This window comes from Podarcis bocagei (genome assembly GCF_964188305.1).
Source record: "Podarcis bocagei genome assembly, chromosome: 1".
NCBI lineage: Eukaryota > Metazoa > Chordata > Lepidosauria > Squamata > Lacertidae > Podarcis > Podarcis bocagei.
Window position 1 is genome coordinate 52,688,842 of NC_138125.1, and position 13,017 is coordinate 52,701,858.

General features: G+C 44.2%; 2 protein-coding genes across 6 annotated transcripts in view; one reads left to right on the forward strand and one right to left on the reverse strand.

Annotated features, from left to right (window-relative positions):
- CHRM4 (cholinergic receptor muscarinic 4) overlaps positions 1–13,017 on the forward strand; it is a 48,468-nt gene that overhangs the window by 30,748 nt on the left and 4,703 nt on the right. The gene's annotated exons all lie outside the window — the stretch shown is intronic.
- Positions 1,520–13,017, reverse strand: part of MDK (midkine) — a 38,286-nt gene continuing 26,788 nt past the window's right edge. For all 4 annotated transcript variants that reach the window (XM_081166795.1, XM_081166797.1, XM_081166796.1 and 1 more), the window contains one exon: positions 1,520–1,953. The gene's annotated coding sequence lies outside the window, so the exon portion shown is untranslated. The remainder of the gene's footprint in view (positions 1,954–13,017) is intronic.

Here is a 13,017-nt window from a genome sequence, read left to right on the forward strand (position 1 = left end):
CTACCAAGGTCCAGTGGAAAAGGGGAGGGGAGGGTGACTCACTACCAGCTGCTAGTGAACTGGCAGAGAATAGTGTACAGATCTGGCAAAAGACAATCTGGCAAAAAATAGACTAGAACTCCCTTTAGTCCCAGCCAGCATAGCATCACTTCTTGTAGTAAGCTAGCCACTCCCAAGCCCTAGTCCTATGGACACTTTACCTGGGGGTAACCCCAGGGAACACTGTCTTTCTTCGAAGTAAAACATGCATAACTTTATGCTATAAGGGCTTAGCCACACTTCTGCTTGTCACACTGCTTTCCCTCAGGGAAGATCACTCTTTGCCATTTGTTCCGATTTAGAGCTAAAGAGTGGGTTTTCCCTGGGAAAGGAGTGGGGCAAAGGGAAAATGGCTTCGGCCTCTGCTTTCTAGGCACAGGACGAGCAGAAGTGTGGACAAGCTCTTAGCCTCTATTCCATGGGTAGGCAAACTGAGGCCTGGGGGCCAGATCCGGCCAACTCACCTTCTAAATCCGGCCCGTGGAAGGTTCGGGAATCAGCATGTTTTTATATGAGTAGAATGTGTCCTTTTATTTAAAATGCATCTCTGGGTTATTTGTTGGGCCTGCCTGGTGTTTTCACATGAGTAGAATGTGTGCTTTTATTTAAAATGTATCTCTGGGTTATTTGTGGGGCATAGGAATTCGTTCATCCCCCCCCCCCAAATATAGTCCAGCCCCCCACAAGGTCTGAGGGACAGTGGACTGGCCTCCTGCTGAAAAAGTTTGCTGACCGCTGCCTATTCAGCCCTTGTCTGATGATGTCAAATCTGGCTTTGCACAGAGTCTTTTTGTTTGATTTTTGTTTCTAATGCATTTATTTATTTTGTGTGGCTACTTTCAAGTTTTGTCCCGAATGCTCTCCCTGAGTTGTTACCATTTGTCATGCCTGATTTGTGCTCATTTATTCTCATGCCGACAACACATTTGGCCAATGTAAATGGCAGAAGGCCATGGCTGGCACATGATGGCATATACATCATATTAGCTGCGTTCTCCCAGAGGATGAAGAGACACAATAAAGTTGAGTTTATTATCTCATAATGAACACTGCATTGGTTCATATGTAGAAGCATCTCCTCTGAGCTATTAATGATGTTTGCATTGATTAATAATGTTCTCTCTCCATGCCGTGCATTAGGGCTGGTACAAAACATTGCTTTCCTACAGAGCAATTTGAAGGTCTTAGTTCTAGCTGTTGACTTCAGCCCAGATTTTGCAACACTTGTAGTTATAGGAGAGGAAGAGTTACCCACCCAGAGCTGCCAGTGCTATTGCTGAACTATTTGTATTCAGGCACATCCTTGTGTGTGTTTGTGCCAACCTTGGCCACCTGACAGCTAAGACTGCTGAGAAGTCAGGTCACTTATGTGGACAGGTGTTGCCCCCCCCCATGCAGGTGTACATGGTAATTTTTTTTAATGAGCTAAACCATTCTGCATATTTAAAACCAGTTTCATAACTGTGCACCTCAGTTGAGGTTTGGGGGAGGAATAATTTATTATCTCATTATCGGTGATGTCACAGGCACTGACAAGTAGGTGCTTATTGTACTTCCAAAAGAAATCATTGTATTTGGGTTTTTAAATTTTATTTAGCAGATAGCCTTCACTTACTACAAACCCCTAAGAACATTTTGCCAATGACTGACATTCAGTAGCAATAACTGAATTGTGAATCATACACAGTACTAGGAGCACAAGTCGCCTTCTACATCTTTGAAACACACAACATTTACACAAGCCTTCAGCTGCCCTTCTTCTGAGAAAGAGTTATTTGCAGCTCAAAAGTTGAATGCTCCTGACTCAAGAGAAGTCAGTAAATACATTATTTTGCGTCAGGTGTTTTAAACGGCAATGTGGTCCATCTTTCTTTTGTGTTTTATGGTGGAAGCTACTTTGAGGTTGGAGATCAGCTGCAGGCAGAAACATAAAAAAGAGCATGGTTAAAAACCCAACCTTTCACCCAGACCTAGCGTTCTATATTGCAAGATTCTCATCTGCAAGGTTGAAAGGGCTAGAATTAAGTATGTATTGACAAAAAGCTCATAATCCAATATCTGCTTTAGTTTACTGGCCACAATATTTGGCAAGGGGACATGATGGAGTACTGACATAGGATACTCCTAGTGATCAGACCCTGCCAGGGAAAAGCAGTTGCTCACACTGCTTCAGCCAAATGAGAGACTACCAGCAGGGCTTCTCCATCATGACAGCAACACAGATCCTGGGTTGCAGCCCCTCCGAGTCAGGTCCTGCTTTCCTGTAGGTTAATTTGCCCTGCGAATGAAGATGCCACCAAACCCAAACTGGATGCATCCTTTCATTAGCTGTGCATGAATTTTGTGTTGGAGTGATTGAATGTGACTGCAAAGCACATCAGCACTGTTAGAAAGCAGCCAGGCCCTCAAGCTAAACTATAATGAGAGCCTTAGGAAGGAGGGGTGGGGAATACACAGAGTACTCTGTCTGTCCACCACAGCAGTCTCAACCTTCCCATAGTATGCACTCACATGGACAAGCATATTTATCTATATCTCCTCTCTTTCTGGAGGGAAGCTGTCACTGTGCTTTCAGCCATTCAGTTATATTTTGCTGTCGTTTTGCCTGTTCCCACAGTCACTTACGGAGATATTGCTATTGGTGTTGTCTGGTTAGCCTTCTTGCCTGCTGATCATTAGATTTACTTTGAGGTCCAAATTGTTTTCATTTGTGAATTATTTCGGTTTGCTTTGATTGCAATGGGAGAGGGAAAGCATTTGACAAAGTAACTAGACGGATAGACAGACAGACAGATGATGGACAATAACATGTGAAGCAAGCAGTGGATGTTGCAGCAGTTACTGGGAGCCAGTGTGGTGCAATTGCTGGGAGCCAGTGTGGTGTAGTGGTTAAGAGCGGTAGTCTCGTAATCTGGTGAACCAGGTTCACTTCCCTACTCCTCCACATGCAGCTGCTGGATGACCTTGGGCTACTCACACTTCTCTGAAGTCTCTCAGCCTCACTCACCTCACAGAATGTTTGTTGTGGGGGAGGAAGGGAAAGGAAATTGTTAGCTGCTTTGAGACTCCTTCGGGTAGTGATAAAGCGGGATATCAAATCCAAACTCTTCTGTGACAACGGGAGCTGGGGAGAAAGTGCTACTGAGTACTTGGGCATTATTGTGGTCCATAGTTCTGACGACTCATTTCATACATTTATGTTTTCTCACATAAGCACATGCCTGGCAAGGTTAAGAGGAATCTGTGGGGCATCTGTTTTGCATGCAAATGCTCTCAGGTTCATTCTCAGGTAAGAATGGGAATATCTCCAGCCTGAAACTCTGCTGATCAGTATAGTTGATGCTGAACTGGATGGACCAGGAGTCCAACTCAGTATCGCATCAGTTTGCTGTACTCCTCTATGTCAGGCGTTTCTCCGCAGGCAAAAAGTGTATTGTCCAAATCAACCTTTGCAAACAACTGTCTGGGGCTCAGCTGGAGAAGAACCCTGCCTGTTAACAGGATCAAAGCTGTTATCAGTAGGATGCCATAGTCTTGGCAGTGCCACACTGATCAATCAGATGTAATAGTATTGACCTATCAACACCACTTACTGTTAGCGCAGCAAGAGGAGGCTTTCCACTTTTTAAAGCCTATTTCCCAGAATCAAGTGCGCCACCTAGTGGCTGTTGGCCACATGTGCCGGCGAATCTCTTCACCAAAACCAGGTTCCTATAGAAACAGGATTCCTTAGACTCCTGGCACATTCCATGAGTAGGGCACAGGGGCATTAAGGGCTATGGACTTCACAGAGGCAACTTCATTTGCCAAAACAGAGGCTTCTAAGCAGGGATAAACTTGCACTGGAAGGAGGGCAGGTTTATTACACACACACACACACACACACACACACACACACACACCTGATCCTACCTATCCTGTAGAAGCTGCTCAGGATCTTTCCTCCAGCTTATGTTCCAGTGAAAAGGGCCTGGGCATAGACAGGATTTTTGTTAGGGGGAGGCAGGCCTTTTGTGGGGGGGGCAGAACCTCAGTTAGCTATGTATTATTATTGATTTTTATTGATTGGGGGGGCACTGCCCCTCCCTGCCCCCCTTGGCTATGCCCATGGAAAACAGCCTTAGTGTAAATCCTTAGTGCACATTTGCAAAGGCTTCGTTAGACATCTACATGCAGGATCTTTTTATCTGAAGATTGCTGGTGCAAGACGTTTCCATACACTAAGAAAGCTGCTTAGATTTTACAGAGCAAGTCTATATAAGTCCCATCAAATTCAATTTGACACCTATCCCATTGAATTCAATGGGATTTACTCTCGGGTTACAGCTTTTAGCCCTGCTGGCAGGAGTACCAAGGAGGGGAGAAATGTCCCACTAGAAGCCCTGCAGGCCGTAACTACAATCTCTGAAGAGGGGAGGTTAATCTACCTCTGCTTCCTCTGGCTGAGGTAATTTCTCTGTGCTTTTGTGGAACAGGTCAGGCGTTGTTTGTGTTGTGTAGTGGTTAGCACATCAGACTAGGACTAGGGAGATGCAGGTTCGAATCCCCACCTAGCCATGAAGGTCACTGGGTGACTTTGGGCCAATCCCTATCTCGCAATCTAATCCCCTCCACAGGGTTTTCGTGAAGATAAACTGGTGGTGGTGGAAGATCTGCAGTATGTACTTTGCTCTGAACTCTTTGACATAATACAAAGGGAATAAATCCCTATGGAGACTTTAAACATCTTGTGTATGAACAATACTATCAGGCCCCCTTGCAGGGGTGCCAACTTGAATAAAATATTGGGGGGGCAGGTAAGCCCTGTCCCCATAATCAGTCTCACACATACCATTTGAATGCCCATCAACTTGGTGGAAGGCCAGCCCCCTCAAATATTTTATTGGGGGATCCGAAGGGACCTTGGCCCCTAGGAGTTGGCTCCTACGCCCCCATGCAATGAAAATGTATCAAGATACATTTCTGAAAGTTTAGATCTGTTATATATGTCATCTCTTAATCCCACATCCTGATCATCCCAAACCTTTAAGCTTATTAAGACTGCAACCCTATTCATGTCTGCTCAGATGTAAGAGCCATTGAATTCAATGGGGCTCACTCCCAGGTAAGAAGGGTTAGGATTCCCACCCCTCTTTGGCTGTGTACACTTGACCCTTTGCTCCAGGCTCCAGTGTGCTCCCACTATTGGAGTTTGAAGCTGACCACCCATAAGGTTAGTCACAATCCATATGTATCCTGCAGTTTCTTGAGAAGCACTGTTGCCCAATGAGTTTTCCCTCAACCCAGCTTCCGTTTCATTAGAAATTGGAAGCTACGGTCAAGCTGAGGTGTGGCTGTTGCACATGTGTGGATGATACAGTAGCTCCATTGACTAGGAGATAGCTGCAGGTGAAAGGAAACGAAGGAGACAATGTTCATCAGGTGGTGGCATCTCTGCCCCCTCTCTGGGGTGTAAAGCGATATAAAAAATGTGACTTGAAACACAGTGGGGAGAGGGACACACGTAGCCTTTGTCTACCTGATTCCAACCCTCCCACCCCTTTCGCATGGCACATAGAAGCACGTTTAACACACCAACCATTACACCGATAGCAACAAAAAGCACGTTTTTAAAAAAATACTTGCAAAGTGCCTTTGTCTACGAGCGCTCCTGCTAAGGGAAAAGGCGTAATGAGGAGGCGGGGGAAGGGAGAAGGAACATGGCATTCATTATATTTTTGCACCATTATCTTATTCATTCCATCAGTGTTCTCCCTTCCACATAAAGGTACAATTTCATTTATTTTTCAAGCACTTGTGCAGTTCTTAGTTCTTTTTCCTTCTGAGTATTCCTTGGTGGCATTTTCTTCTCCTTAGCGACTGTAGAACCATAGACCACGATATGTAAAATCCATGAACTAACTGGCTAAGCAAACAACCTCCTAACAGCATTGCTGTGTGAACGAAAGACTGAACCACTAAACACCTGGAGCAAACTTCTGAAGGAATGTCTAGGGAAAAAAATCTATTACTTGATTTCTTCACATTGATTACTGTGTATTTGGTGCCTGGCAGCTGAGCACTATATCTCTGATTCACCCATGTGTGATATAATTGGCTGTTGCTGTTACCAAGCAAGCAACATGGATCGAAAACCAAGATCCTACTTATTGAAAGTAAACCCGTGTGTGTGTGTGTGTGTGTGTGAGAGAGAGAGAGAGAGAGAGAGAGAGAGAGAGAGAGAACTGTATGTAGTGTGAACAGCAAGTTGATGACGTACAGGGAATAGTAGTTGATGACTGGCTTCTCAGAGTCACACACTGTTTAGTTTTTGTACCATTAAAGATCTCCTTAGTTTCACTGCTAGAGCTAGTTCACACAACCTTCCAACCTGTATGTGATGAAGTATGCTCCTTGCCCTCCCCACCCCCTGCCCCGGCCACCACGAGGCTTGAACAGGTTGTCTGAATTGTTGATCATGACTTTACACATTTTGCACGTTGCCATCGCTCTTTTCAAATGTGGGTAGAAGGGGTGCGAAAAATTGCAGTTTGCAGTTGTGATGAATTATTTATCCAAACAACCTGTTTGACATAAGCAGAATGAAATCTGGGCGAGGGATAAAAAGCAATTATTCATATGCAGAGCAGTTATATGAATTGCAGGCATTGGAGGAGGCGGAATAGGTTTGGTAGGAAATGTGAGAGATCGTCTCGAAAACTGTACTCAGCTGACCATTGTTGCTCGTTGTCTCTGAATCCATCATTCATTTCAAGAAGATTGTCCGCCTTTTGATCAATTCACTTACAATGAGAACAACAATCATTCTTGGCGGAGTTTTAACCTTTTTGTGTGTGCCAAACCTCCATTTCCATATATTTAGCACTTTTCACCAAACCAAACCTTTTCACCAGCAAAGGTGTATGGAGTGTGTTCCGCATGTGGCCACATCATAGATTTATTTCAAAAATGTCTACTAACTGAATATGCATGGACAGGCCCTCCTCTAAAACACCACATACCCTAGAAATCTCCATAAATCGCTTGCCTCCTCAAGGACTCTGCTCATGCCTTAAACCTTCACCAAAAGAAGTGCCCTACATCTGAAGCATTCCTCCACCACCACTCCAGCCCTAACAAGAGCATTACAATTCTTCATTGCCTTGTCACAAATTGTTGTTTTAGAAACCTACCGCAGATCTCTTGTTTGGGTTATGGCTCTCAGTGCGCATTCTTGCCACATTTATTGACAGCAAAATTGAGTTTTCTTAGAGTCCAAGTTTGTGATGAGGGCTCTGCCCTGGTTTGTTTGTTTCCTGGTAGGGAGAGGTATAGAGTTGACATGGGGAAAGGGGAATATGTAGGTTTCAATGCTGGAGGCAGCCTGCTGATTTGGATGGGTACCAGAAAGCCTGTTTTGTTTTGTTTTCTTATAATGCATCTAAAAGGAAATAAATAATCACATCAACCCTTTTTGCTGTCTGGGAAGGAGACAGCCCACCAGCCTACCTCTTCCCAAGCTCTGTTCTTCTCCAAAGGTCCTGATTTAATAACCACAGATCAGAGGCCAATCTCCTCTGGGAGGAGATTACATTCATATGGCTTAGAGAAATTAATTGGTTTATCTAATTCATGTTGTTCCCGTATCTACATGTTCCTCCTACAGACTTATTAGTGTTTGTCCTTTTTCTCCCCCTGGTGATTATTCTTATTGGGCAGATGCTTCCACTTAGCCTGTTTTTAGTTGCTGCACTTTCCCATTTAGAGAACATATCTGAGGGTATTCTAGCAAGACGGAAGGAGACTTAGGCTGTATATGTACTTAGCTGGGAGAAAGCCCCGCTGAACGTAGTGGGACTTACTTCTGAGTGGACACACATAGGACTGTGCTGTCATTTGTGTGCATGCACACATCCATGTGTCTGCGGTGTGCAGGCATGCACACATCCATACCCCAGGAAGTTCAGCATAGCCTGAGGAGCTCTAGAAAGAAAATAAATAAATTGGGAAATCTATAAGCACTGCCTTCACAGCGACGAGTATGAAATCTAGTCACTTGCTGCCAGTTTGGGTAGCATACTGAAAACATGAGATTTTATGGTCTGTAAAATCTTTTTTATTTTCTTTTTCCTGTCCTTCTGATCTCTTAAAAAAATCCCGTCTGGGCAGTCTATCTTCCATGTCTCTGTACTGTAACTCTGATGTTTGGCAATTATGTCTTTGAATATTTTTGCTTTCTTGTGTGCACTTCAATCATTGCCTAAATGAAATGATTTTTTTGCCTTACAAGATGGGTTTTCTGGGGGAGGGGCATTCTGCATGCTTTTTTTTTTTTGCTAAAACATCTCTCCATTCTGGGGACCTGAACTAACATGTTGCCTTCTAAAGTCCAACACATGCTAGATGCACAGAGCAATTCTCCTCCTGCACAAATTCATAGGTGTACACAGACATCTCAGGTTGGTAGTCCTTATGGCATGGAGAAAAGTGATAAGTCGTGTCTTCTAAGGACTTGAAGACATATCAGAATGATGCAGAGTTTCTAGTCCTCAGGCAGAGGGGCTTATGCACTCTCAACATGCAATATGTCTGCATGGCTATAGCATGCAAATTATTGAAAAGCATTGAAAGTACTCAATTAACTTAGGTTCTGTCCCCCTAGCAGAAGCCTGCCGCCCAACCAAAGTCTTGGGGGTATATTTACCCATGAAAAAAAGCTCAAAAACTTGGGCTGCCCACCCCCAACAAAAATCCTTGCTATGCCCATGTATGTCTGTGTATATGTCTTATTATGTTCACTGATGCCTACTCTCCTAGTAAGTGTGTTTAGGAAAACTATTTTCCCCATTTTCCCACCCAGTAATAGCCTCTCTGACTTTTTGGATTTCTTTTCTTGAACCATACTGCTCAATCTTACCTCCCAGGTGTAACAAGGCCACGAAGGTGATGGTAATATATAGGCTGTGAATCCATTACCTGCTTTACACGCAGCCAGGTTGTTCTTCTTTCTCAATTTGGATCAAAGCTGGTTTGGAGGGGAAACGCATCGAAACTCAGAATTCCGTAAGAAATGACAGGATAGATATGGTGGAGGCAGAGTAAAGAGCAGTGTGAACACAACCATAGAGGAAGCCAAACCATCTGTAAAACACAAAGGTGGGAGGTAGGGGATGAGGAGGACAGAAATTGAGTTTGTCCCAGATTACTGGTCAAAGTGTGTCTGCGAAGCCATCTGCTGACCTCTCCAGAAGAGTGGCGAGGAGCAAATCCAATTGGCATCTATCTTTATCGCTCCCAATGGTTATCATGCCCAGAGAACCTTTTTCAAAACATCATTGCGTCAGATCTGCAATTTCTCCTGGGCCCTTGCACTCTATAGATATGCCAGACAGCAGTAAACAGGGGAAAGAGACACAAGAAAGGGGATGGATGACACTGGGGGCAAAGGGAAATGGTCAGGGTTAGGGAAACGTCATGAACAGAAAACGCATTCGTGAGAGAGAAGAGGGAGAAACCGATTTGTTGATGTTTTATTTCAGCTCACCAGAATGCTCACTTTGTGCCATGCAAGGCTAAGACTCAGAAGCCAGTCCCACTGGCTTGGTTTGCACATAATGCTAAGCAATGGTTTGTTAAACTATAGTGTATTAAGCCATGGTTTATTCAAGCATCCAAACCACAGCAGCTTAGCTATGGTTTGTTCATTGCCTGTTGTCGGCTTATGAACCTCAGTTTGTTTTAATTATGGTTTGGCATTATGTGCAACCTAGTCCATATGGCATGAAGAAGCCATTACTCAAAAAGTAAAAAGAAACTGCATCTGAATTCCAGTTGATTCTGATGAAAAAGGGGCTTTTCACAAAAGTTGGCTTGCTGACTTACATTTCTCCCAGTACTTTCACTGCTTCTAACTTTGGCAGAAGAAGAAAATGATCTAGCCTCCATCTCAACCAAAATTAGATTCTGCAGCTAGAAATTTGTCAACAAACCAAATTCCCATGATCTCCTCGCTCCCTCCCTCCTTCATATTTCTACCCAGTCCTATTTCAAAGTGCTCATTTTATCCTCTTAACAGCCTTGCAAGGTTGTCTAGGCCTAGAGATAGTGACTTAGCTTAAAGGCATTCTGTCGGTTTTTTGGCAGATTCAAACCGAGCTTTCCACTGCCCAAGTATAATAAGCTGTCTTGTAACTGAAACATTCTTGTCACAAAACAGGATATTTCCACTGGGAGTTTTCCTATATATATTGTTCAGTTCTGTTCTGACTTCACAAGACCTTGTCTTATTAAACCAGGCTAATAAGTAGAAAGGACTTGCTAATGTTTTATTATTGCCCACACAGCCTGGTCTCATCCACAACATCTTCTCCATCCTAATCTCACTGTGCGGAAAAACTTAACTGGGGATATGGCGCTGTTTCACCAGCTTTCTCTCAGGCTGCCTCCGAGTGGAGTTCATCCTTCATTTATTCCAGCTACGGGGCCTTGGGTGGCTTGGGAGGTTGAGGAGAGAGAAGGAAACAGCCTCAGGCTGTCAGAACTGTTTCCCATCACATGGGGATTGTGCAAGGATGATACACTGAAGCCATCTCTGGAGGAGCTTGTGGAAACGGGGGAGCTGCCGGTTTACAGAGCAAGGATTTCATTGTCCTATTAAAATCTGCAGAACCTGGCCAGGGCCGGAGGAGATAATTGGTAGCTTCAGGCTGAGAAGCTGACCTAGAAACGGCAGCCACTTCTAGGCAGTGAAGTGACACAGCCTGTCTCAGAGACTCTCTCTCTCTCCCTCTCCCCCCCCCCCGCCGTCCCCCTTGTCAAGAGTTAGGAATTATCTTGCAAAGGCTTGTTCATGTATGTGATGGAATAGTCAAATTGCTTTTCTGATCGGGCGAGAGTTTTTCAACTAGGACTGCGGGGTTTAATTGCTTCAATTGGTAGAATAACCGATTAAAACTTTGTCTGATTAACTGGTGGGTGCCAATTTTAATCAGCGAGGGCAAATGAAAGACCTGTCGCTGCATCGCACCAAAAGCTACTGATTTTGGTTGTTTTACTTACTGAACTTTGTATTTATAAACATAGTATGGAATTTGGTTTTTTGTGTGTTTTGTAAGCTACCGGAGGAGGTTTATTGATAGCCAGCCATTTAAATTTAATCAAGAATAACAATAATAACTCATTCAGTCTCAGCTGAATTTAGAGTAAATAGATGTAACCTTGTCTAGAGGTAGATTTCACCATTCCTTTCAATACAGTATTTGTTTCATCGCCATTTTGCTCCCCCCCCCCCCGCCCTTTTCACCTCAGAGTTGCCTCCTTCTCGCTCTCTGAACAGGGAATGTTAATATTATTCTTACTTGCTTCACTAGCCTGACTTATGAGTCACTTACTTGAGCAATCTGGATTATTTTACTGAACTATTTGTCAAGAGACCTCTGGTGCAACCTGGTACCCGTGATTGCTTGCTCCCTTTTTTCTGCCAGCATTCCTACGCCTTTAGGAGCTGCATAACATGCAGAAATTCAACAGGTAAAACTTTCCATCGCTGCATCGCTATGCTCAGAAATTTCCTCCCCCCGTTGAGCTGTATGTTCTGTTATGCCGCTGCTAAAAGCAATCCTTTCTACCCACTCAGATCCTGCTTCTCAGAGACAGATCAAGGAGGCTTCCTCTTATTGTTCTCTTGAATTTTAGAAGCACCTGGGGAAGACAAATAATAATGAAAACAAAATCTTAAATTAGAATTAGAATTAAGGCTGCAGTCCTAAACATTTGTATGCAAGCCTTATTTTTGTAATATTTATTTTCATTACATTTTTGCACATAAACTATGGACGGAAGCAATATTGAAACCAGTGTGACTTCCTTCTGAGTAAATATATTAATGATCAGAATGATATGAAGCAACTTTTCCCAAACTGGTGCCCCCCCCCCATGTTTTGGGACTATAACTGCCATCAGACCTGCCCATTGACCATGCTGACAGGGGCAGTCTAGCAACAGCTGCAATCACAGATTCCCAACCCCTCACTGAGGAGGAACTTGTGCCTTCCTTATCAAAGATTCCTAAATTGCAGGGGGTTTGACTAGGAATGACCCTTGGGGTCCCTTCCAACTCTATGATTCTTTTATTCCTAGGAAGGCCGGAAGAAAATGCAGACACTCTGCCCCCTGGGGCAACTGAACATTTGAAAGGGACCCCCAGATTAATAAGTTGTTTAGCTTTTTTTGGCAAAATTGCAAAACAGAATATGCCGTTTGGGAGCTATTTTTATGGAAAATTGGCATGGGCTGCTAAATGTCTGGATTTTCCTAGACTTTTTTGGGAGGGCTGATTTCCGCCCGGCCACTGCTGCCGACTGCAGTATTCCGGATATGTCTTGGGAATTCTGGATGTATGGCAGCCCTAATGCAGTCCACAGTGCATTTGATAAGACAGGAAGGAAAAAAAGGATTTGCACAAGTGTGCTTCCCTCTTAAGCCAGGAATGGTGTAATGTGGTGCACTGGGCATGACAGTGCAAAGAAACAGTGGTGGACTGGCTCCCAAATTTCAGCAGTGCCCTATGCGATGTTGAAATTCAGCTCTCCCTGCCTCTCATGCTCCACCCTGCAGTGTTGTTTTCGTGCCCCTGCATTGTGGCTCCCACTGTGACTGCACTGGTCGCTCCGCCTTAAAACCGCCTCTGTAGGAAATCTAGGCAATTGCTCCCCAAAAGCATTTGCAGCCATGCTGAAAGTACCAGTAAAATCCCACAGGTCCCGTGGGGTATTCCAGAAGCCCTGACAGACTGCACACAATTTAGGGAAACTGACTCATTTTAAGTGGCTACGGTGGCCCACATTCTACTGCAAGCTAAGCCAAACGCTGTATCACAGGCAAACAGCGAACATTTCTCCAACTTGCACAGAAGAATGTGTCCCCAGGCCGAGGAAAAGTCTTCTACTGTGGTACCTCGGGTTAAGAACTTAATTCGTTCCGGAGGTCCGTTCTTAACCT